Below are 26,524 nucleotides of genomic sequence, written 5' to 3' on the forward strand. Positions count from 1 at the left end.
CAACAGTAACGCTTGAGTCAGCTTTGTGTCAAGCCGCCATTTTCATTCAATCAATAGCGTCCCCCTGCACACATTCAGGGACCTGGTCGTGTCTTCAGATGAAACGCATTGTAGGAAAAGAAGCAGAAAGGAAAAGGAAAAAAGTTCCGCCGGACCTAGTGAAGCTGCAGCAGGTGCAAATAAGCTTCAGACAGTCTTACAAGCACTGCTCAGAACTCTCAACTGAGGCACTCAACATCCAGGACTTGCCATTCGGATCTTGGCGCCTTGTATTTTTGTTTTGTTTTTGATGGAGGGGAAAGAACAAAAAACAGACATTGAAAAAGGCTCAACAGTGCAGGGCGCCTTGTGCTGGTTCCGACCTATTCACACATCGGTCCGCTACTGACATCACCTCATAAACCAACGGGGCACCCCACGCCGACTTTCGGCGCAGCATTGTAGGATGGCCACACCAGTGCGGCAATTTGCTGGACACCACCTCGGTGCCATCCAGATCTCTGCGCGTTCATTCATTCAATAGCGTCCCCCTGCACACATTCAGGGACCTGGTCGTGTCTTCAGAAGAAACGCATTGTAGGAAAAGAAGCAGAAAGGAAAAGGCAACAAGTTCCGCCGGACCTAGTGAAGCTGCAGCAGGTGCAAATAAGCTTCAGACAGTTCTACAAGCACTGCTCAGAAATCTCAACTGAGGCACTCAACATCCAGGACTTGCCATTCGGATCTTGGCGCCTTGTGCTGGTTCCGACCTATTCACACATCAGTCCACTACTGACATCACCTCATAAGCCAACGGGGCACCCCACGCCGACTTCCGGCGCAGCATTGTAGGATGGCCACACCAGTGCAGCCACTTGCTGGACACCACCTCGGTGCCATCCGGATCTCAGCGCGTTCGAGTCACTGTGCCGGAAGAGTGACCGGAACTCAGCTGAACACGCCGTCTTTCGGCGCAGCATTGTAGGATGGCCACACCAGTACGGCAATTTGCTGGACACCACCTCGGCGCCATCCGGATCTCGGCGCGTTCGAGTCACTGTACCGCAACAGTGACCGCAATTCAGCTGGACACGCCGTCTTTCGGCGCAGCATTGTAGGATGGCCACACCAGTGCGGCAATTTGCTGGACACCACCTCGGTGCCATCCGGATCTCGGCGCGTTGTGCTGCCTTCGGCCTATTCGCACATCGGTCCGCTACTGACGCCGCCTCACGTGCCAACGGATTTTCTACGCTTTTTGTAGCCCTATGTCGCATAACAGGTCATGTGACTTGTTTATAAAACTTTTCATTGGTTCATTTTACTTTTGGTTTGCTAAAGATGGAAGGCTTGGTCATATGACCTAAAAATAACACTTTTCATTGGTTTAGAACATTTTTTTTTCCCAAACGATGAAAGCCCCACCTTGTTTCTGGATCATTCAGACTGAACCTGGCGTCAGCATGAGAGCACCACCATCTCTTGGCTCCGTCGTGGTCATTCCGCGAGCAATCATGTCAGCCGCTCCCCACCGGAAGCCTGCGGGAGTCGGGGGCCCCCAAGACTTTTATACAATCTTCACGGCTGAGGGGACGCTTTTCGAGAATGGAGCCCAAGCCCTAGCAGGCAAGCGTCCGACTTCCAAGGTGTCCCAGGGCCATTTCAATGGACCAGGCCCAAAACCGAAGAGCCGTCCGCCATTTTGACAGCCATGTGGCAGCCGCCTATCGCTGCACTGCAAGAGTGGGAGCAACTCCACAACATGGTGAGCGAGACGCTGTGGCCGCAAGAGCGAGCGCAACTCAGCTAGATGGCCGCCACCTGGGGAGGCCCGTTCACGCCGCCTCCCCCCCCCCCCCCCCCCGGGCCGCCGCACGCCAATTTTCGGAGCAGCATTGTAGGATACCAAAACCAGTGCGGCAGTTTACTGGACATCACCTGGGTGCCTGTCGTACATGTTGTGTCAGCCATGTGACACTGGACACAGACCGCTACTGACGAGGCCTCCCCCCGCACCACCCGGGACGCCCCACGCTGTTTTTCTGTGCTGCATTGTAGGATCCCTAAACCAGTGCGGCACCCAGGCGACATCACCTGGGTGCCGTCCAGAACTCTGCACGTTGTGCTGCCTTGGGACTATTCGCACAACAGACCGCTACTGACGAGGCCTCCCCCCGCCCCACCCGGGACGCCCCACGCCAATTTTCGGAGCAGCATTGTAGGATCCCTAAACCAGTGCGGCACCCAGGCGACATCACCTGGGTGCCGTCCAGAACTCTGCACGTTGTGCTGCCTTGGGACTATTCGCACAAAAGACAGCTTCTAACCATTGTTGCTTTTTGTGTTAATAAATGTTTAAATGTTTTTAGTTTTTGTTCTGTTCATTATCGTTAAAAGTTAATAAAGTTTTATAACCTTAATTTGTTGGAGTGTTATCTATTTTTTGAAAAACGGGTGAATGGGGCCTTGAATCGGGTTATTGTCATGTGTGGGCTTTGGAAGTGTGCTGCTGCAGGATCGGACATTTCAAACTCAAATGCACGTTCTTTTTCTTACCTTTCCGAAGCATGGAGCGCAATAGCAGGCAGAGAAAGGGTGATGCACGTGTTGAACACTACCTGACCTGGCAAGTTGCTGGCAGTGCCCCCCCGCCCGCTCCTGAAAGAGGGCACACACACACCGCCGCCCCGAGTACTTCACAAATCTTTAAAAGACCATGCGCTTGTTCATGAGGCTTAAATGGTTTATCACCTCTTCTAGAACCCCTACATCGACCCTCTGACGTTTCATGGAAAAATTACCATGTAACACAATACCAAGCCCTGTCAGCTGAAACCCCCAAGGAATCGTGGGGCATATTATCAAGGGGGTTTATCTCCGCTTTTTTGGCTTTAAAAACCATGAAAGCGGAGATAAAATTATTTCCCTATTATCAAGCTGTCGCTAACACCAGTTAGTGACACCTAAAAGGAGATAGCGACCATCTTGGGCCCGGCTTTGCATGTCAGTGATACTTATCACTAATGACATGCAAAGTGGCGTGCCAAGATGTTAGCGACTGGAAACAGTCCCTAACATCGCTACCTTCTATTACCAACTTTTGGAGATATTCGCGCTAAGCGCGAATATCTCCAAAATCTAACACCTGCCCTGAGCAGTTCTTAGCCATGTTATCCAATGGGAGGTGGATAACATGGCTAAGAGCATTAGGTCGATAATACATGAATATCGCTGACTTTTCTGCGATAATAGCAAGGTTTATCTGCGATAAAAATTGCCGATGTGCGGCGATAATTTTTGTCTCTAAACAAGTTATAGACAAAAATTATCGCTAGTTGTTCGTAATATGCCCCCGGGTTTTTGCTTGCAGAAATCGGGAGGCGGGAGACTAGCACTGAAATCAGTACTCACACGCCTGAATCAGGAGGATTGGCATGTCTGAATTCTCTACAGCTGGGGCCATAAACTACATCCGCAGGGGTAGGTGATAGCCTGGGACCAGCCTGGCATCTAAAATGGCTGCCGTGCACGACAAAATTGTGGCATTCGAAAAAAGGCAAGATGGCGCAGCCGCTGGAAGAGATATATCAACATATATCAGCCTCCTCAGCCACCCTCAGGAAACATAGGGGATTAGGATATGTCTCCCGCACCCCCTTATACCTAGTACTTTAATTAACGAAGCACAAAATGGCGAATTCCCGTTTCGCTACCAGTTTGCGGCCCAGTTCGCGGCCCGTGAAGCGCTTCTACCGTGAAAAATCATTTTTTTTTTATTTTCCCCACGGGACCCTTTAATAACCCCAACAACATTCCTAGGGGGTCAAGAGGGGGATACCTTGCCCCCTTTCATTAAATTCCCCCTTAGTTTTTCACCTTTTCTTCTCTCTCGATCCTACCGAGAGACAAGATGGCGGCCGCTCCGGACTGTCACGCAGCAAAAAAAAAAAAAAAGCTCACGCACAGCCGCTGGAAGAGATGTATCAACATATATCAGCCTCCTCACCCACCCTCAGGAAACATAGGGGATTAGGATACGTCTCCCGCACCCACTTATAACTAGTAATTTAATTTACGAAGCACAAAATGGCGAATTCCCGTTTCGCTACCAGTTCGCGGCCGCGCTTCTACCGTGAAAAATCAATTTTTTTATTTTCCCCACGGGACCCTTTAATAACCCCAACAACATTCCTAGGGGGTCAAGAGGGGGATACCTTGCCCCCTTTCATTAAATTCCCCCTTCGTTTTCCACCTCTTCTTCTCTCTCGATCCTACCGAGAGACAAGATGGCGTCCGCTCCGGACTGTTTAGAATGTTGACAGACACCGGAGAGCCAATCAGCTTTCTGCGCGCAAAGTTCCGATAAGCGAAAAGTAAGCGGACCGGATCGCTGCCCAGAGCGCTGTTACAGATATATATCTTGGTTTGAACGTTAATTTCTCAAAAACTACTGGAGCACATATATTGAGACCTAGCAAAGGCACATCGGGCTAACAGTCCCTACAATTTTGCCAAGTTTCGTGCAAATCCATTCAGCCGTTCGAGCTAAAAGTGAGTCCAACCGCCCTATGGAAAAATGAATGGGAAAAACGCGTTTTGGGACCCCCCTTTTTTCTCAGCCCCCCCTTGACGAAACCCCACCAAATTTTCAGGGGCTGCTCAGAAACAAAATGTGCCATTTTCCTGAAAATTTCAGCCGATTCCGTCCACAAACGCCAAAGTTATTAGACTTAGAATTTTCAAAAGTCCCATAGGGAAAAAATTCTAACTATATATACCTACTGGCGATAGCCAGTAGGTAATATATATATATATATATATATATATATATATATATATATATATATATATATATTACCTACTGGCGGTCGCCAGTAGGTAGTTATAGTTAGGATTTTTTTCAATGTTAAATCTCAAAATTCTATTTGGAATAACTTTGGCACCGGTTGACGAATCTGCCTGAAAATTTCATGAAAATGGCCTCGTCGAGCTCCGGTCCTTCCCTGAAAGTTTGGGGGGGATACAATAAGCGGGGGCCGAGATAAAAGGGGGGTCCCAAAACGCGTTTTCCCCATGTTAATTTCCATAGGGCGGTCGATTTCACTTTTAGCCCGAACGGCTGAATGGATTTACACCAAACTTGGCAAAATTGTAGGGACTGGTAGCCCGATGTGCCTTTGCTATGTCTCAAGATATGTGCTCCAGTGGATTTTGAGTAATTTAGGTTCAAAAAAATATATATATCTATAGCAGCGCACCGGTGCGCGCACCAGGGAGCGCTCCGGGCGCGTGACGCGAGGTGCGCATGGAAAGCTGATTGGCTCTCGGGTGTCTGTAAACATTCCAAACAGTCCAGAGCGGTCGCCATCTTGTGTCTCGGTAAAATCGAGACATAAGAGGTGGCTAAAACAAAGTGGGAACTGACCATAAGGCGTCAGGGATAGACCCCTTTGACCCCCTAGGTTTGATGTGCGCGGGGGAAGCGCCCGGTGCGCGCACCAGGTAGCGCACCGGAGAGCGTAAAATGAGGGAAAAAGATGACAGAGTTTTTAAAAAATGAAGTTTTGATTTAGAAATTGGAGGTAGTTCTAAAAAGAACTTTTTTTTTTCTTCTTTTTGTTGTTTTATATTTTTTTGGTGTTTTTGGAACTTTTTGAACTTTTTTTGGCTTTTCAAAACAGTTTTATATTTTTTTTTGTATTTTTTAGGGGGAGAAACAAAAAAAGGGAATTGAAACTGGCTCAACTGGAGCAAAAAAACAAAAAACCCAAAAAATTATTTCTTTTTGGGGCACTTGTGATTATCACCTGCAAGGACGATGAGCTTAACACTTTGTTCCCCATAGGAGATAAGCTTGCCACAAGCAGTACAAGTAATTTTAAAATCAGCAAATCTCGGCTGAATGCAAGGCATCACCTCAGATGTTTCTGGTTGCGAGGAAGTGGGTTGGTTTCTTTGGGAGGGGGTCCTTGATGACTGGGGGAGGTTACTGGCCAGTTCCCGGAACTCTGCACGAGAGTAGTTGTTTGGATGCTTTCTTGTCATGTGCCGAATCATGGTATAGTTACCAAAAGAATATTTCTTGTTTGGGTTGCCCCGTGAAAGTTCATCATTGCAGATGAGGCAAGTCACCTTGGGAGCATTCACCTTTTTTTTCCCCTCTGGAATTGAAAAAAACTGCCAAACAATGTGTGGTTTGGGTTTGTAAGGTGTATTTTCTTCTGGCAGCCATCTTCTTCTCCCCTCCTCCTCTTCCTCTTCCTCCTCCTCCTGTTCTTGACCACCAATATAATTTGGAGCTGGTCCTCTTGGTGGTGGTGGTGGTGGTGGTGGGGCAGATGCACCAGCTGATGCTACTACTGAAGCCATTATTTGGAGCAAAAAAGTAGAGAGAGCAACAAACAGGTCTTCCTCAGTCAAAGGACAAAGTCAGAATAAGGAAAAAAGGTGGGGTCTTTCATCATTTAGAAAAAAAAACTGTCCTGAACCAATGAGAAGTGTTATTTTCAGGTCACAAGACCAGGGGCTTCATCATTATGAAACTAAAACTGTTATGAACCAATGAAAAGTGTTATTTTCTGCTCACATGACCCGACGCGCTTACGCTACGCGCCCGGGGCGCGCCCGGGGGCGCGCAGCGTAAGCGCGTCGGAAGTTTACGTTGTGCGATCGTATTCGCTCGAGTACTTCCGGGTGCGCTTACGCCGTGCGTATCACGCGGTCGCGGCTACGCGATACGTCACAATCATGTTTTCGTTTGCGATATTGGCGCTCACGAGACGCTCCCCGGAGCGCGCCCGGGGGCGCTTTTCAGAAATACGCTTTTCGGGGCGCACTCCGGGGCGCGCTCTGGGAGCGCTCCCCCCAAAAATTAAAAAAAAAAAATGGGATAATTGTAGAGACAGGTAGCCCTATTCTGAAGTGGTTTGTAAAAAAATTAACTTTATAAAAATATGTATTGTGCTACATTGGGCTTAATATATGTTAGAGCCAAAATGTAGCCCAAATGTAGCCCAAAGTAGCCCAATGTAGCCCAAAGATGGCCACCAGAGATCAAAAATTGTAAATGTAGCCCAAAATTCAACTAGATGTAGCCCAACTGTAGCCCAATGACAGAATGTACCAGAGTGTTAAAAAGAACAACTAGAGTGCTAACAGTCTTATTTATAAAGTGAAACTTATAGTTAGGAATTAGCATTAAAAAAACCTTTGAAATTCACTGAAAAAAACCATAGGTTTCACACCAGTTATAGTTAGGAATTAGCATTTAAAAAACCTATGAAATTCACTGAAAAAACCATAGGTTTCACACCAGTTATAGTTAGGAATTAGCATTTAAAAAACCTATTAAATTCACTGAAAAAACCATAGGTTTCACACCAGTTATAGTTAGCTGGAAATTTTACTGATATAAAACCATTGAAATTCCCACGTTATAGTTAGTCGGACTCACTATAACTTGCGCGTGCAATGCACTGCTGATGACATCACATATTACATCACTATTGACATGGTCAGTGACATCACTCATGACATCACTGATGACACCATCCTTGTGACACAGTCACAGACCTCCTCTCAGTGTAAAGTAACCCTTGAGACACATATTCAAAAATAGAAACTGAAATTTTTAAAAAATGGACATACCTATATCAGTTACAACAAGCAATTCTGTACTTCCACTATCTATATACACATCCACTCATTCACCAACAGTTCTATATAGTCACTCATACATATACTCACTCATCATATGAAGAGATACACCTATACATCCTGTTACACACCGACATTCATCCAAAAGTTACTCACACACATATTCACACGTGCAAATAAACTATTGAACAACCATTTATTTGAATATAGAGTTATACACACACTTCCACCTTACTTCTACTGAAAATTACACATATTTATTCTCTTAAACAATCACTTATAGAAACACATACTTATTTAAACAGGAAATCTTACAATCTCTTACTCTCACATATACTCACTTATATACATCAATATTCATATATACTAGATTAAAACATATGTAGTTACTGATAAAGACACTAGTGAGACAGTCATTCACTCACTAACAAACACATATAGACACTCATCCACCCATACAGTCCTGTACATATGCTGTCTTCAAAACACATACAAACAAAGAGTCAGTCACTCATGCATCTATGTGCTAAGTAATACCTCCACCAAACCATATAGACACTCATACTGATACTACTGAAAATATCAAATAACCCATATACATACGCATGTAGCTACTTATCAACACATGTAGCCACTTATACACAAAGTGAAACACTAATATATGTATTTAAATATTTAAACATAACTCACTAATATTTATTTTTCAGAAAGACACATATTCACTGGATGGTGTCATCAGTGATGTCATGAGTGATGTCACTGACCATGTCATGAGTGATGTAATATGTGATGTCATCAGCAGTGCATTGCACGCGCAAGTTATAGTGAGTCCGACTAACTATAACGTGGGAATTTCAATGGTTTTATATCAGTAAAATTTCCAGCTAACTATAACTGGTATGAAACCTATGGTTTTTTCAGTGAATTTAATAGGTTTTTTAAATGCTAATTCCTAACTATAACTGGTGTGAAACCTATGGTTTTTTCAGTGAATATATATATATATATATATATATATATATATATATATATATATATATATATATATATATATATATATATATAAAGCGGCAATAAATAAAATATATTTTTCACCACATTGGCGTCGTCTCCTCTGCATATCCTGTGTCGAGGTTGAGTTTTGAACACACACACATATATATATATATATATATATATACACACACACACACATTACCTACTGGCGGTCGCCAGTAGGTATATATAGTTAGAAATTTTTTGAATAGGGATTTCTGAAAATTCTATGTTGGATAACTTTGGCGTTGATGGACGGAATTGGCAGAAATTTTCAGGAAAATGGCACATTTTGTTTCTGAGCGTCCCCTAAAAGTTTGGGGGGGTTTCGTCAAGAGGGGGCCGAGAAAAAAGGGGGGTCCCAAAACGTGTTTTTAACATTGAGTTTTCCGTAGGGCGGTTGGACTCACTTTTAGCTCGAACGGCTGAATGGATTTCCACAAAACTTGGCAAAATTGTAGGGACTGGTAGCCCGATGTGCCTTTGCTATGTCTCAAGATATGTGCTCCAGTGGTTTTTACAAAAATTAACTTTGAAAAATATATATTGGGCTACATTGGGCTATATATATGTTGGAGCCCAAATGTAGCCCAATGTAGCCCAATGTAGCCCAAAGATGGCCACCAGAGACAAAAAAAACAAATGTAGCCCAAATATCAGCCAGATGTAGCCCAACTATAGCCCAGTGATAGAATCTCCCAGAGTGTTCTAAAGTACAACTAGAGCGCTAACAGTCTTACTTATGACAAAAGTATGGCACACCTGAAGTCATCTTGATTGGAATAAAGTGTTAACACTTAAAACATTTAATTTGCAAAGGAACAAAATGAGGGGTTTCATTTTGCCATAGAAATGTTTTCCATAGGGCGGTTGGACTCACTTGTAGCTCTAACGGCTGAATGGATTTCTATGAAACTTGGCAAAATTGTAGAGACTGTTTGCCCGATGTGCCTTTGCTAGGTCTCAAGATATGTGCTCCAGTGGATTTTGAGAAATTAACGTTCCAAAAAATATATATATCTGTGACAGTGTCCCGGTTAGCGCCCCGGTTCGCCTACCAGACGCGTAACGGAACTTCGCGAGGAGAAGCGGATTGGCTCTCCGGTGACTGTCAACATTCTAAACAGTCCGGAGCGGCCGCCATCTTGTCTCTCGGTAGGATCGAGAGACAAGAGGTGGAAATAAACAAAGGGTTTTAAATGAATGAAAGGGGCAAGGTAGACCCCTCCTGACCCCCTAGGATTGATGTGGGGGCTATTAAAGGGCCCCGCGGGGCAAAAAAATAAAATACATTTTTTTTCGATTTTTCACGGTGGTAGTGCTACCCGGTACGCGAACCGGGTAGCTCACCGGTAGCGTAACGGGAGTCCACCATCTTGTGTTTCGGACGAATTTAGTCACAAGATGGAGGATCAACAATGTTGGGAATGGGTATAAGGGGGCACGGGAGACATATTCTGACCCCCTAGGTTTTCTGAGGGTGGCTGAGGAGGCCCATATATGTAAAAAAAACCAACCTTTTTTTCAAATTTTCGCGCGGTTAGCGCCCGGTCTGCGCACCGAGTAGCGTCCCAGAAAGCGTAACAAGGGGAAAACTAAGGGAAATAGTAAAATAATATTTTAGAGTGCTTTGAGGTAGGGTAGCTCTGAATAGAGCTGTTGTGTTGTGTGGGTGATGTAAGTACCAACATGTAGGTACCAATGAAGAGTCTAAAATTCAATGTACACCGTCTCCTCTGTAGATATTTTGTATGTTCTAATATGGGTTATTTAAATGTAAATGTGTGGAAAAGCACTTCATGCTTTAAAGCAATTGTATTTTTGAACTGATTGTTCTTTCCTCTTAGTCCTCCTCTTTGTTTTTTTCCCCACACTCTTCTTCAGCATGATAGTTGATAAATTCTTTCCCTCAAAAAATGTATATACATAAAAAATTATATTAAATACATATAAAATATATTTTTCCTTTAAAAGAAGAATACATTTTACAGCTTTTGATATTTGCTAATAAAAAACCATTGACATTCACTGAAAAAATCATAGGTTATAGACCATATATAGTTAGGAATTAGCATTTACAAATCTTGAAAAATCACTGAAAAAACCATAGGTTATAGACCATATATAGTTAGGAATTAGCATTTACAAAACCTTATTTTACTCACACAAAACCATTGAAATTCGCATATATAGTTAGTTGCACTAACTATATATCGTGCACGCGCAATCCACTGCTGATCATGTCACATATTACATCATTCATGACATGGTCAGTGACATCAGTGATGACATCAGTGATGACATCTCAAATGACCTCACTGATGACAACATCCAGTGACTGTATGTTTCTGTAAAGTTAAAATATGTCTTACATATTGAAGAATGAGTGGATGTATAAGTGTCTGGATGAAGGATTTAGTAGGTGCATGACTGACTGTATGAGTGAGTGATTAAATGTGTCTCACTGAGTGCATGGGTTAGTGACTAAACTGTCTTAATTTGTGCATCATTATGTCTGTTGTTCTGTAAACTGCTGCTTGTGTTGATCAGTAGCTAAATGAGTAACTATATGGGTGTGTGGGTGGCTGGGAGGTGTATGACTGTGCATAGATGTGTGAGCAGTTGATTCACTAGATGTATGAGTTCAAAAGTGCATGTGGAAACAGCTGTATGGGCGGTTGACTGTGTGCATGAGTGTATTGGTGAGTGAATGGATATCTCAGTGCTACATGTCAAAGTAAGTACATATGTAAAACACAGTTCATGTGAGAGTTGACATATATAAATAACTGTGCATAAGAGCCAGTGAATGTGTGAGTGGCTGTATGGATCATTGTGAACTTGTATCAGGGATTGTATAAGAGAGTAAATATGTGTTAGTATATGTTTGAATAAGTAAGGTGTGTATAATTGTATAGTTGAGGAAATGGAGGCGTGATTGATTCTTTGCATGACTGACTAGGTGTGTGAGTAACTCCATGGATGAGTGACAGTCAGTGAGTGTCTGTTTACACTGGGTGTATCTAAGGTTATATTAGAGTCTGAAGAGGTTCATCGTATTATCACATCAATGATGTCATCAGTGATGTGATCAGTAATGTCATTTGAGATGTCATCAGTGATGTCATTTGAGATGCCATCAGTGATGTCATCAGTGATGTCATCAGTGATGCCATTTGAGATGTCATTTGAGATGTCATTAGTGATGTCATTTGAGATGTCATCAGTGATGTCATCAGTGCTGTCACTGACCATGTCATGAAAGATGTAATATGTGACATGATCAGCAGTGGATTGCGGGTGCGCGATATATAGTTAGTGCAACTAACTATATATGCGAATTTCAATGGTTTTGTGTGAGTAAAATAAGGTTTTGTAAATGCTAATTCCTAACTATATATGGTCTATAACCTATGTTTATTTCAGTGAATTTTCAAGGTTTTGTAAATGCTAATTCCTAACTATATATGGTCTATAACCTATGGTTTTTTCAGTGAATATATATATATATATAAATCACGCTTCAAGGCTGCGCAGACGAGCGTTTCTCCTTTCGCCACCGCCCGCCGTAGACAAGACACGGACCCAAATCTAGTGCATATTTTAGTTTATTGTCCCAAAAACCATCAGAGACGCGTTTCACCGCATGCGCGGCTTGTTCACTTGACAATAATTGTTAACATGAAAGGCAATTTAAAGTGACAGTGCTCATTTGTGAAATACCACGTGATATGGTAGTGGACATAAAGGAAATACTATAGTTTTCCTTATCATTGTTAAATACAAAAACTCATATTGGCATCATGCTATATTGTCTAAACATGTAAAATACATGTTGCCAATGCATGCATCAACTTGACTTTTAAATAAAATCAGTGTATGTTTGGATATATGTAGAATACCATAAATTAATGGCATTTCTAAACTTTCTTAATATCGGTAAAATACCAAAATATCATGTATTTGGAAAACAGTTCTCATCCTTACCATATGGTATTTAAAGTGCTTAATGTGAATAACGTGAATAAAATATTTTTGATAATTTTTCAACTTTTCCTAGCACGAGTTTCCAACTTATTGATAATTGATATGTACTTATCTTTATAGTTTTTGTTTACTTGCACATAATGTATCATCATTAGATTGTGACATGTTCACCAATCTATGTAACCTTTGCTGTTATATTTGACTTTCCTAGTTCATAGTCACTCAATAGATCACACCATTTATCAAATATCTCATCTAAATCTATTATCCATAGTCCCATATATTCTAATATCATTATGTCAATCCATATAGAAAATCCACCCTTGCAAACATTCATAAAATTACTCAATTCATATATTTACACCAAAATAACATCCTATCAAAGGATATCAATATAAATATAAACACATATATAAATATTCATTCGCCTATTTCCTAGACAGTTAATAAATACATAAAAATCAAGATTATGTTTAAAAAAATTTCATTTAGAACCAGGGTGTGTAATGTATTGTGACAACTTCTTCTCCTCTAAATTTGTATGTCACATAAGGGATTCTATATTTAATATATTAGACTGTAGGGACCTAATTGGATTGTTGTGTTGTTAATCAAGGCATGTGTGTAGGTCTTCTGTGGTGTTAAGCCCATGAGGATGTTTGGAATCAAACAATAAAATATATCGTGTTTCCAATTTTCGAACTTTGTTCTCTCTATCGCCTCCTCCACGTCTACTGGGCAAGATTGCGTCAACTAAATAGTATTTCAGCCCTTTATTGTTAGCTCCGTGGTTGTCTTTAAAGTGTCGGTCCACCAGATACGTACTATCCATATTTGTGATGGCCCTCATATGTTGGAGGATTCGTACATGGGCTAGCAGTTTTGTGCTTCCCACATAAACTTAATTGCATGGGCAACTTAAGATATACACTACATACTCTGTCTTACATGTTAAGATTTTCGTTATTCTTTGCGGTTCTTTAGTGAATGGGATAGAGAATACTTTTGTGTTGACACCATGGGTGCATGCCTTGCAACTTATACATCTTTTAAAACCAGCCAGGTCTTTATACCAGGCCGGGTTTTTCAAAATTTCAGGGTCTGAAGTTACTAGGCAGTCCCTCATGGACGGTGCTTTGCTGTAAGTGATGGGCGCCCTCTGCAGTAGCAGGGGTCCTAACACTGGATCATTTAATATAATTGGCCAGCTTGTTTGGATAATATTTTGGATTGCTTTATGTTGATTACTATAAGCCATGATAAGGCGGAACTCGTTGGTCTCAACTGTTCCTGCCTCTGCTTCTGATGCACTTTCAGTTAGTAAGTCAATCCTATCCAATTTTTCTGTTTTTGAAATGGCCTGATCTATAACAGATTGTTTGTAACCTCTTTCTAAGAATCTTGCCTTACTCTGTGTCTGCGCTGTTTGGAGCTCTAATGGTGTGCTGCACACTCTTTTGATTCTTAACATTTCACCAAATGGTATGCTGTTGATAAGATGGCGGGGATGAGCGCTTGAAGAATGCAAAACTGAGTTTCCTGCTGTTTTTTTCCTATATAACCTAGTTTCAAGTTTGTTATTAGTTATACAGATTTGGGTGTCCAAAAAATTGACCCCCTTGTCATTTATTTCTGCTGTGAATCTCAGATTTAAGTTGTTAACATTAATTTGTATCACAAATTCCTCCGCCTGCTCTTTGGTGCCATACCAAACCACAAACAGGTCGTCAATAAACCTGAGCCAGAGTTTTACGTTCCTTGACATTATCTCAGCATATTGTGTCATGAGGACCTCCCTCTCCCATTTGCCCATATGAAGGCAAGCATAACTTGGGGAGAAGCTTGCCCCCATGGCTACTCCCTGAATTTGACAATATAACAAGTGATTGAACATAAAAATGTTGTTGTGCAGGCAAAATTGGATCATTTGTATAAGCATGGTACTATGTTCCTTGTAAATAGGATCTCTATTTTTTAAATAGTACTCAATGGCCTCCAATCTGTCAGCATGTAGTATACTCATGTACAGAGATGATACGTCCAAAGCTATCAATAGATAGTCTGTTTGCCATTCGAAATCCCTGACTTTGTTGATAAAGTCACTCGTGCCCCTTACGTATGATGGAAGGGATTTCACATACTCTTGTAAAAAATAGTCCACATAGATAGAAGTTTTTTCAAGAATACTATTTATGGCGCTGATGATTGGTCTGCCTGGTGGACTATTTTTGTTCTTATGTACCTTCGGGATGAAGTAAATAGTTGGAATTATAGGATTATCGTTCCGCATAAATTTTTGTTCATCCTCGTTAATTAAATTTTTGTGGTACCAGCTTGATAATTTCTTGTAGTATGTGGTATACATGGCTTTCACAGTTTTGATATCTGTTCTTTTGTAGCATTGTCCGTCATTCAATTGGCTCATTGCCTCCTTCATGTAATCGTCATATGCACATAAAACAATGTTTCCGCCTTTGTCGCTATTGCGAATGATGACATCTTTATTGTTCTTCAACTTTTTCATGAATTGGAAATATTTGTAATCCTGGTTACGATGTCTTGAATGGCTGAAGCCGATTTTTTAATTAAGTTTTTTCAATTTATTGATGATCATTTCATGGAAAGTGTCTATGGAATCATGGACAGTGATGTTAAGAACGAGGAACACAAAGTAGATGTTCAACTCCTTTATTCATGACCAACACGGATGCTCCTAAAGCGTGGAGCGCTGCTGCAGTCTGCTCGGCGATCAGCTGGTAACTGTCACTTCTGACAGTTATCAGCTGGTGACCTCACTCTGGTACGGTGTCCTCGCAGGGACACTGACGAGCATACAAGGTAAGGTGTCCCATGAGGGACACACGTATAAAGAACACAACACATCCCCCTCCCTTGGGGAGAACCAGAACCAACAAAAACAGGAAGGGAGCATAAGGCTCCGCTACCAACATATATAGTCCTCAAGTTTAGTTGATGGTCCAAACGGCCTACCAGCCCTGCCTCTGTCCATAGGTTGCGCCAGATCACAGACCGGGATGACCGGTAACCTGCGCCTTGCGCCTGCAGGTCTGGATGAAAAGGCCAAACAGTTCTCTGGTGGGGTGCCTTCGTGCTCACCCTCATCACTCCCCTGGCCTAGGGTCGCAGGAAGTTCCATGTCAGATTCAGTGCCAGAAAAGTATTGTCTTGCAGTACTACCCTTCCATGTTCCGGATGGCACTGCTGTGGGTTTTAACAGTGCGTTGCCCACAGTATCGTTTCCAGGATGTTTGCGAGGTGACAATGCTGGGAAACGCCAGGCCTTACCATCATTCAGGCATGCAGAATTGCGGTACCCTTTACGAACGGTAAGAGGTTGGGTGTCCATCTCTTGATCCTTGCCGACGTGTCTGCATCCTCTTGCCTTCGCCACATCTCCAGCCTTCACTTCCACCTCCATGCACCCCGGTTTCTTGTCATCATAACTCCTGCTCCTAGATCGTGCTTGAGCTAGTCTTTCTTTCACCACCACTGTAGACCAGTGCACCCTGCGAGCAGCCTCAACCCAGCCCGCATTGTCCTTTGGAAGTGGAGTCCGTCCGCGCATGAGTTCAAATGGGCTATTGCCAGTAGACTCGCACGGCGTTATCCTGTAAGCCCATACTGTTTTCATTATTTCTCTCTTCCAGTTTAGTTGGTCTGAAGTGGCTATCAGAATGTTGTCTTCAAGTACTTTGTTAAATTTTTCTACGACTCCGTTTCCCACAGGGCGGTGTTTTGATGTTATGTGTTCAATGTGGTGCTTCTTCAAGTATCCTTTGAATATGTCTGAGGTGAATTGTACCCCGTTTCCACTTACTAATCTTTTAGGTAAACCCTCACGCGTAAAGGTGTCTTCCAAGAATTGGATCACGTGCAGGGAATCGGCTTTTATATTGACCCTTACTTCTGGCCATTTCGTGTAGTGGTCCATTATAACCATTATATACTGCAATTCATTCCCGACAGACACCGGACCAATTACATTGATACCAATCATTTCCCAAGGCATGGATGGTAATTCTATGTCTTTGTTCTTCATTTGTTCCTCCAACCATTCATCTCTTGTTATTTTGCTGGAACATGCCCTTACATTAGCTACTTGTATCTCAACCATTTCATTTGTTTTAGTTTCATTGTCAAACTGGGTAGACATTCTTCTTCGAGATTCAGCGTAGTCGTATGCGTCTGTCATGTTAAGCACTGGCTCACGGCTGTTAGGATCCAGCTTGATTCCAAGACTTCCTTGGTCCATCCATCCAAGTACAGATGGTCCTATCTTAGATACGTAGAGTTTACATTGAGCCTCTCTACTCTTGAGTATGAACCTGAGTGTCCTGTACCCTAATATTTCAATTGGTTCTTCCTCAAATGATTTTATAAATATGTCTGGTTTACTGAGTCTCTCACCGATCACCTCCTTGAATTTTGCCTTCCAAACCTTTTCATTAATGATGGTGTAAGGTGAGCCTGAATCTGCGGCTATGTCTATTTCCACCCCACCAATAGTCATGGTACACATCGGTTTTCTAGTCTTGGCTCCTTTTCCTGATTCCTTTAATAGTTCTTGTTGGTCGTCTATGTTGAGGATGTACATGTTGATGTCTTCATCTGTGTCGTCATCCAACTCATCTTCCTCTACCACTGCTTTTACCTGTTGAGGTTTCTTTCTATTACATGCCTTGTTGAAATGACCGATAAGTCCACAAAATGTGCACCTTGCTTCACGGGCGGGACATCTAAAATCGTAAGCCATGTGTGTAGTGCTTAGGCATCGATAACAATATCTTATCCCCCGTTTCTCTATTCTTCTTTCAGGTTGGATATTGTCTTCCTTTCTTTCTGTTTGCTTGCTGACTTTCCAACTCTTTTGTTCGGACACTTTGCTGACTTGGCCATCTTCTTTCTTTATTTTTTCGTCTTTCAACACAGCTTTGGCACACCGTCCAGTAAGCTCCGCTTTCCTCGCTATATCTATTACATTCTGTAGTGGGTACTCCCCCTTAGCCCAAAGATTATCTTGGATGTTCTCGTTTGAACCTTGCATAACTATTTGATCCCTTATTAGTTCGTCGTGTAATCCCCCAAAACGACAGTTAATCGCTAGATCCTTAAGAGCAGATACATAGTCATCTATTGTCTCCTCCTTTCCTTGTTTCCTGTGGAAAAATTTGTATCTGTCTACACCAACACAAACTGTAGGTTTATAGTATGCGTTTAGATCATCAATTGCGTTGGAGAACACATCACCATCATTTCCCCCTCTTGTTTTTTTGTTTATAGAATTATAAACTTTTATTCCTCCTGCACCTAAGTTGTGCATTAACATCTTGTACTTTTTTTCCGGCTTCAATTCTGCGTCTTCTTCAATTGTGGAAATGTAGTTGAGGAAATAGTCCCTCCACTCTTCCCACTTTAAAACTGGTACACTACCAGCACGCAGAAATGCCTCTGGGGGTGAGAGATTCCATATACATCCAGTAGCTAAATCACTCATTTTCTATTATGTTTTGTTTAGATTTTGGTAACGTGCTCCTGAGTTGTTTACACTACTGTGCTGTTTTTCCTTGTTATTTTCCTCCTGCAGCTAGTCAGGTGTACACTCAGTCACAAAGGCGTGTCCATGATAATGCACTTCTGTGTTACTTGGCACTACTGCGCTATGTTTCCTTTAATTTGTTCATGCTGCTGGTTCTGTGCACAGTCAGTCGCTAACACGTGTTTCAATTCTTTATACACTTAAAGGTGTCACTTACACAGCTGTAGTGAAATGTGCTTACTTTTTTTTAAAATTTTATTTTCATTTACCGTTTTTCCTTCGTTTTCAATCGCCTCACAAGCGCGCCGCCTCACTTTCCTTTTCTGTGGAAATGTGCGCTGGGAGCATCGCGTTTATTTACCTTGCTGCCACTTCCCGGTTGCTTTGTCCAGGCTAGACCGATGTGTACTCTGCGCCAGATTACTTCTCTCAAAATGGCCGCCAACGTCGATTACGTGCAGACGCAGTGACGTGTTAGCTGCTCTGGAACTCCTCAGCTGCTTCTTGACAGTTCCTTCTGTCAACCGTTTGTTTCTTCCGTTGGTATGGCAGTTGCAGATTTCTAAAGTACTGGACTACTGTTCTTTCCTTCGTATTTATCCCCTCATGTACACAGCATTTTTCTCATCCATACACGCTACTATTTGCCGCAATGAAGCCTTTTTCCTTCTGTCCCGGCCCCAATACATCAGCTGACACGCTTTTGGTCACGCATGAATTCTCGGCCGTTTCCTGTTTCCTAATTTACTTTTTTCTTCAGTTTTACTTCCCTGCTTTACGCTCTGCATACTCCACTTTCTATTTTTCATTAAACCATTTATCTTCCTTTGATTTCCGCGAAGTTTATTTTTCAGTGACTGCTTTCTTCTTTTTTTCCGTGGGTTCTTCTGTGTTGGCCTCTCGTCGCCAGTTTTGTTAAGAACGAGGAACACAAAGTAGATGTTCAACTCCTTTATTCATGACCAACACGGATGCTCCTAAAGCGTGGAGCGCTGCTGCAGTCTGCTCGGCGATCAGCTGGTAACTGTCACTTCTGACAGTTATCAGCTGGTGACCTCACTCTGGTACGGTGTCCTCGCAGGGACACTGACGAGCATACAAGGTAAGGTGTCCCATGAGGGACACACGTATAAAGAACACAACAAGTGATGGGGCGAAATTTTGATTTTCGCTTAAATTTGGTTAGTCCCGCTCCTTTTGATTCCATCCCCAAGGTTATGGAGATTGGACTAGTGTCAGGAATTGTTTCATCATTCCACATATCTTCTAATTCTGCCATCGTATTGGAGCCTGGAAGTGTGGCGTCAATATGAAGATCAATGGTACTTGTTTGTGTTTTTTTCATTGCATAAAGTTTTTTCAATTTCAATTTTCAAATTCCCTTATAAACATCCATCCTGGCATTAGGGTAATCGAAGTTTGAGGGTGGGCAATAAGATAATCCTAGGCTCAGAGTTTTGGTCTCTTCATTTGATAATTCCACCTTTGAGAGGTTGATCACAGTTTGAATTACTGTTTCCTCCGCCAGTAGTTTCTCTTCGGTTTTTGAGCATTTTGGTTTGTTCCTGTTTGCTCTGCGCCTTTGTTTGCGCTTGAAGTTTGCCCGCTTGCGTTTGTTTGTCTTTTGTTCCTTGGTCGCAGAGTTGGCAATCTCTGGGCCGCTAAAATATTCATTTCTTCCCCCGGAGACAGTTTTGTTTCACTTGCTCCTTGGGGGTATCGCACAGGTAATTCATCCTCGCTGTTTGAGGTTAGTTGGTCACTGGATGTTGTGGCTGCATCTGATTCAACTTGCTTTTGGTGCTTTGTCATTTTTTGATTTATTCTAGGCCCCTTGTTTTGCGACTTGCGAACAGCGTTGAACTTTCTCGTAGAAGTAAAAATTTGTCCCACCTCGTAATCCTCTTTATCGCGCTGAAATGTTATAGTTTTGCATTCTTTTATTTTTTCCTTTTCTTTTTTTAGTCTTGCCATCATGTCCTTGCGCCATTTTGTAATTTCCTCCTCCTGTCCCATTGCTTCCAGTTCTTCATTAATGATGTCTATTTCACTGAGTAGGCGTACTCTATCTATGTCTGCATATTTAATCAACAGCATAGTTAATCTTTTGGATGAATCCAAGTTGCACTCAGCCCACTCTCTCATGAGATCTGGATGCGGCTCTTCGTACGTAGGAGCAGTTAAAATTCGCAATCTTCGTAGGATACACCTCACATCTATGTAACTTTGCAGGGACCTAGATTCCCACCATTTGCTCATTTCCATGCGCATCTTTTTTTCCTAAGGTTTTTAATTTAAACTGAAATGTGTCCGATCTGACATTGTCAGCAGCTGAAATGTGCATCGCGCTAGGATTGGTTTGCGGAGCATCCGAAAACATTCCCGAGGCCGCCGCCTCCCTCTCTCGAACAATGTCGCTCGACAATTTTGGGAATTAAAACAATATTGTCAATTACGTCTGGCAGAATACAGCCGGGTCGTTTTTTTCTCTGACCCCCGTCGCCGCTGTACGCTGCGCGTTGCACTTTCCTCCTCCTCCCCGCAATGCCAGAATCCGTTTTACCTGGTCAAGGCAGTCCAGCTCACTCTGTGGGACACTCTCCGGGACGTACACACGCCTCCACGACCGTCTCCTTCGGTGAGTCTGTTTCCAATGTTGTTTGTTTGGCTGAGAGGGGGCCTTGCAGTTATTCCTTTATGTACTGTAAGAACTCCTCTGGATTGCTCCGGCTGAGATTTTCCGTTTGTACCGCTTGCCCTTTGAATGGAGGAGGGGTCCGTGATTGCTGGTCGGAAAACCAGTCGAATATATCACGCTTCAAGGCTGCGCAGACGAGCGTTTCTCCTTTCGCCACCGCCCGCCGTAGACAAGACACAGACCCAAATCTAGTACATATTTTAGTTTATTGTCCCAAAAACCGTCAGACGCGTTTCACCGCTTGCGCAGCTTGTTCACTCGACAATAATTGTTCTCGTGAAAGGCAATTTAAAGTGACAGTGCTCAATTGTGAAATACCACGTGATATGGTAGTGGACATAAAGGAAATACTATCGTTTTCCTTATCATTGTTAAATTCAAAAACTCATATTGGCATCATGCTATATTGTCTATACATGTAAAATACATATTGCCAATGCATGCATCAACTTGACTTTTAAATAAAATCAGTGTTTGTTTGGATACATATATATATATATGTATATATATATATATATATATATATATATATATATATATATACATATATATATATATATATATATATATATATATATATATTCACTGAAAAAACCAGTCATCAGTGATGTCACTGACCATGTCATGAATGATGTAATATGTGACATGATCAGCAGTGGATTGCGGGTGCGGGATATATAGTTAGTGCAACTAACTATATATGCGAATTTCAATGGTTTTGTGTGAGTAAAATAAGGTTTTGTAAATGCTAATTCCTAACTATATACTGTCTATAACCTATGGTTTTTTCAGTGAATTTTCAAGGTTTTGTAAATGCTAATTCCTAACTATATATGGTCTATAACCTATGGTTTTTTCAGTGAATTTCAATGGTTTTTTAATAGCAAATATCAAAAGCTGTAAAATTTATTCTTCTTTTAAAGGAAAAATATATTTTATATGTATTTAATATAATTTTTTTATGTATATACATTTTTTGAGGGAAAGAATGTATCAACTATCATGCTGAAGAAGAGTGTGGGGAAAAAAAAACAAAGAGGAGGACTAAGAGGAAAGAACAATCAGTTCAAAAATACAATTGCTTTAAAGCATGAAGTGCTTTTCCACACATTTACATTTAAATAACCCATATTAGAACATACAAAATATCTACAGAGGAGACGGTGTACATTGAATTTTAGACTCTTCATTGGTACCTACATGTTGGTACTTACATCACCCACACAACACAACAGCTCTATTCAGAGCTACCCTACCTCAAAGCACTCTAAAATATTATTTGAATATTTCCCTTGGTTTTCCCCTTGTTAAGCTTTCTGGAACGCTACCCGGTGCGTAGACCGGGTGCTAACCGTGCGAAAATTTGAAAAAAAGGGTTTTTTTTCTTACATATATGGGCCTCCTCAGCCACCCTCAGAAAACCTAGGGGGTCAGGATATATCTCCCGTGCCCCCTTATACCCATTCCCAACATTGTTTATCCTCCATCTTGTGACTAAATTCGTCCGAAACACAAGATGGCGGACTCCGGTTACACTACCGGTGAGCTACCCGGTTCGCGTACCGGGTAGCGCTTTCACCGCGAAAAATCCCCCCAAAAAATATTTTCTTTTTTTGCCCCGCGGGGCCGTTTAATAGCCCTCACATCAATCCTAGGGGGTCAGGAGGGGTCTACCTTGCCCCCTTTCATTCATTTCCCCCTTCGTTTATTTCCACCTCTTGTCTCTCGATCCTACCGAGAGACAAGATGGCGGCCGCTGCGGACTGTTTAGTATGTTGACAGTCACCGGAGAGCCAATCCGCTTCTCCTCGCGAAGTTCCGTTACGCGTCTGGTACGCGAACCGGGGCGCTAACCGGGACGCTGTCACAGATATATGTTTTTTTGAACGTTAATTTCTCAAAATCCACTGGAGCACATATCTTGAGACCTAGCAAAGGCACATCGGGCAAACAGTCTCTACAATTTTGCCAAGTTTCATAGAAATCCATTCAGCCGTTCGAGCTAAAAGTGAGTCCAACCGCCCTATGGAAAACTCAATGTTAAAAACACGTTTTGGGACCCCCCTTTTTTCTCGGCCCTCGCTTGACGAAACCCCCCCAAACTTTCAGGGGACGCTCAGGAACAAAATGTGCCATTTTCCTGAGAATTTCAGCCAATTCTGTCCATCAACGCCAAAGTTATTCAACATAGAATTTTCAGAAATCCCTATTCAAAAAAATCCTAACTATATATACCTACTGGCGACCACCAGTAGGTAATATGTATATATATATATATATATATATATATATATATATATATATATATATATATATATATATATATATATATATATATATATATATATATATATATATATATATTCAATGAAAAAACCATTGGTTTTAGGCCATATATAGTTAGGGATTTGCATTTACAAAACCTTATTTTACTCGCATAAAACCATTGAAATTCCATATATAGTTATAGGCGCTAACTATATATCGCGCACCCGCAATCCACTGCTGATGATGTCACATATTACATCATTCATGACATGGTTAGTGACATCACTGATGACATCACTGATGACATCTCAAATGACATCACTGATGACATCACTGATGACATCATCCAGTGACTGTATGTTTCTGTAAAGTTAAAATATCTCTTACATATTGAAGAATGAGTGGATATATAAGTGTCTGGATGAAGGATTTAGTAGGTGCATGACTGACTGTATGAGTGAGTGATTAAATGTGTCTCACTGAGTGCATGGGTTAGTGACTAAACTGTCTTAATTTGTGCATCATTATGTCTGTTGTTCTGTAAACTGTTGCATGTGTTGATAAGTAGCTATATGAGTAACTATATGGGTTATTGATTGGTTGCCCAAGTATTTGTATGGGATACTGAGTGTGTGTGTGGGTGGCTGGGAGGTGTGTGACTCTGTGCATAGATGTGTGAGCAGTTGATTCACTAGATGTATGGTTTCAAAAGTGCATGTGGAAACAGCTGTATGGGCGGTTGACTGTGTGCATGAGTGTATTGGTGAGTGAATGGATATCTCAGTGCTACATGTCAAAGTAAGTACATATGTAAAACACAGTACATGTGAGAGTTGACATATATAAATAACTGTGCATAAGAGCCAGTGAATGTGTGAGTGGCTGTATGGATCATTGTGAACGTGTATCAGGGATTGTATAATAGAGTAAATATGTGTTAGTATATGTTTGAATAAGTAAAGTTTGTATAACTGTATAGTTGAGGAAATGGAGGTGTGATTGATTCTTTGCATGACTGACTAGGTGTGTGAGTAACTCCATGGATGAGTGACAGTCTGTGAGTGTCTGTTTACACTTATTGTATCTAAGGTTATATTAGAGTCTGAAGAGGTTCATCGTATTATCACATGAATGATATCATCAGTGATGTTATCAGTCATGTCAAATGAGATGTTTTCAGTGATGTCATCAGTGATGTCATTTGAGATGTCATCAGTGATGTCATCAGTGATGTCACTAACCATGTCATGAATGATGTAATATGTGACATCATCAGCAGTGGATTGCGGGTGCGCGATATATAGTTAGCGCTTATAACTATATATGGAATTTCAATGGTTTTATGCGAGTAAAATAAGGTTTTGTAAATGCAAATCCCTAACTATATATGGCCTAAAACCAATGGTTTTTTCATTGAATTTTCAAGGTTTTGTAAATGCAAATTCCTAACTATATATCCACTATAACCTATGGTTTTTTCTGTGAATTTCATTGGTTTTTTAATAGCAAATATGAAAAGCTTTAAAATGTCAAGTACGTGATAGATAAAAACATTTTCGTATTTATGCACGCTGATGTGCTTTCAACGCTGCACCCCCCCCCCTCCCCTCTTTTGTCTTAGTAGTACTCTCTCTTTGCAGATACTGAAGGGTAGTTAACACAGGCCTTTACCCCCGTTGTAATCCGTCGTGCCTGCTTGTCTCTCCATTTGATTGATTGTTGTCCAAGCATTTACTGTTTTAGAATTGGTTCTCTTTGGATCATTCTCTATTTACAAACAAGCACAAAGTCGCAATACTCTGTTTAGTCTTTGCAGATAGTGAAAAATCGTGTAAAAAAATAAAAGTAATCGAGCAAAATCAGTAGGCCACTAATTGGATCTCTTTTTGACCTCGCTAAAATAGAAATATTAGGAACAACCCTTCATGAGAAATACGAAAATAGTGAGATGAACTGAGCTCCACACCATGAGGGCTGCAAGACAGCTCGGCTCCATCACCCATCCCGCACAAAATAACGACAAACCCTATGCAAATATTAAAAATATAGACAACACACCAGCAAAGAAACAGGGTAAAACATTTTATTAAAAAACTATTTACATAACGTTGGTTTATAAGATGATGTCAGTAGTGGACCGATGTGTGAATAGGTCGAAAGCAGCACAAGGCTCCAAGATCCGGATGGCAAGCTCCTGGATGTTGGGTGCCATAGTTCAGAGTTCTGAGTTTGAGCCTTTTTCAATGCCTGTGCTTTGTTGAATCAAAATGGCGGCTTGACACAAAGCTGACTCAAGCGTTGCTACTGATGCTATGCAGACCAAAACTGGTTTTCAGTTTGTACATTTTTCTAGATTTTTCAATCCAAGTTTGGTTGACTTTGTAGAACGATGGCTTCAAATTTTCAACATACGGTGTGGTGGCGCTGACTGGGAGGGGGCGCTTCGCTCCTGCCCCCTCCCCAAGTAAGATTTTCATACGTGAAAGTACGTTAATGGTTTTGGTCCCTGAGTTGCTTCGATGTCACTGCCATTCTCAAATGGCATAAGTTCTGGATGTTGGGTGCCATAGTTCAGAGTTCTGAGCAGCGCTTGTAACACTGTCTGAAGTTTATTTCCACCTACTGCAGCTTCACTATTCTCAAAGTAAGTGAGTGTCGTTTGTGGACCTGACTGCATTTGAAAACAATGTGATATGGTACCTCCCTAAACCGCTTGACGGAGGCCCCCGAGGGGCGGTGTGATTGCACGGACTCGGAGAAGACGCTTGGCTCTGACCCCCTCCCCAAGTCTTATAGCACCGGTTAAGCCTGAGATCGCCACCGACATAGGCGGCCGGCTCCCGGGGTCCGGCGGAACTTTTTGCCTTTTGATGACTCTTCTATTCTGGACCTTGTCCCACAATCCGTTTGACCTGAAGACACGCTGTAGTGGGGCGCCCCTTTACCGTTTTAGTTGCCATTCCGCCCGCTTTTGCTACACTGTGCCTCTTCCGCCATTCAGCTGTTTACCGCCCGCTCTTGCGACTACAGCGTCTCGCTCACCATGTAGTTGAGTTGCTCCCGCTCTTGCGATGCAACGATAGGCGACTGCCACAGGACTCTCAAAATGGCGGCCGGCTCTTCAGATTTGGGCGTGGTCCACTAAAATGGCCCTGGGACACCTTGGAACTCGGACGCTTCCCTGATAGGGCTTGGGTCCCATTCTCGAAAGCGTCCCCTCAGCCGTGAAGATACTACAAAAGTCTTGGGGGCCCCCGACTCCCGCAGGCTTCTGGTGGGGAGCGGCTGCCATGTCTGCTCGTGGAATGGCCACGACGGAGCTACGAGATGGTAGTGGTCTCATG

This window comes from Lissotriton vulgaris, chromosome 2_1 (genome assembly GCF_964263255.1).
Source record: "Lissotriton vulgaris chromosome 2_1, aLisVul1.2, whole genome shotgun sequence".
In the NCBI taxonomy this organism is placed as follows: Eukaryota; Metazoa; Chordata; class Amphibia; order Caudata; family Salamandridae; genus Lissotriton; species Lissotriton vulgaris.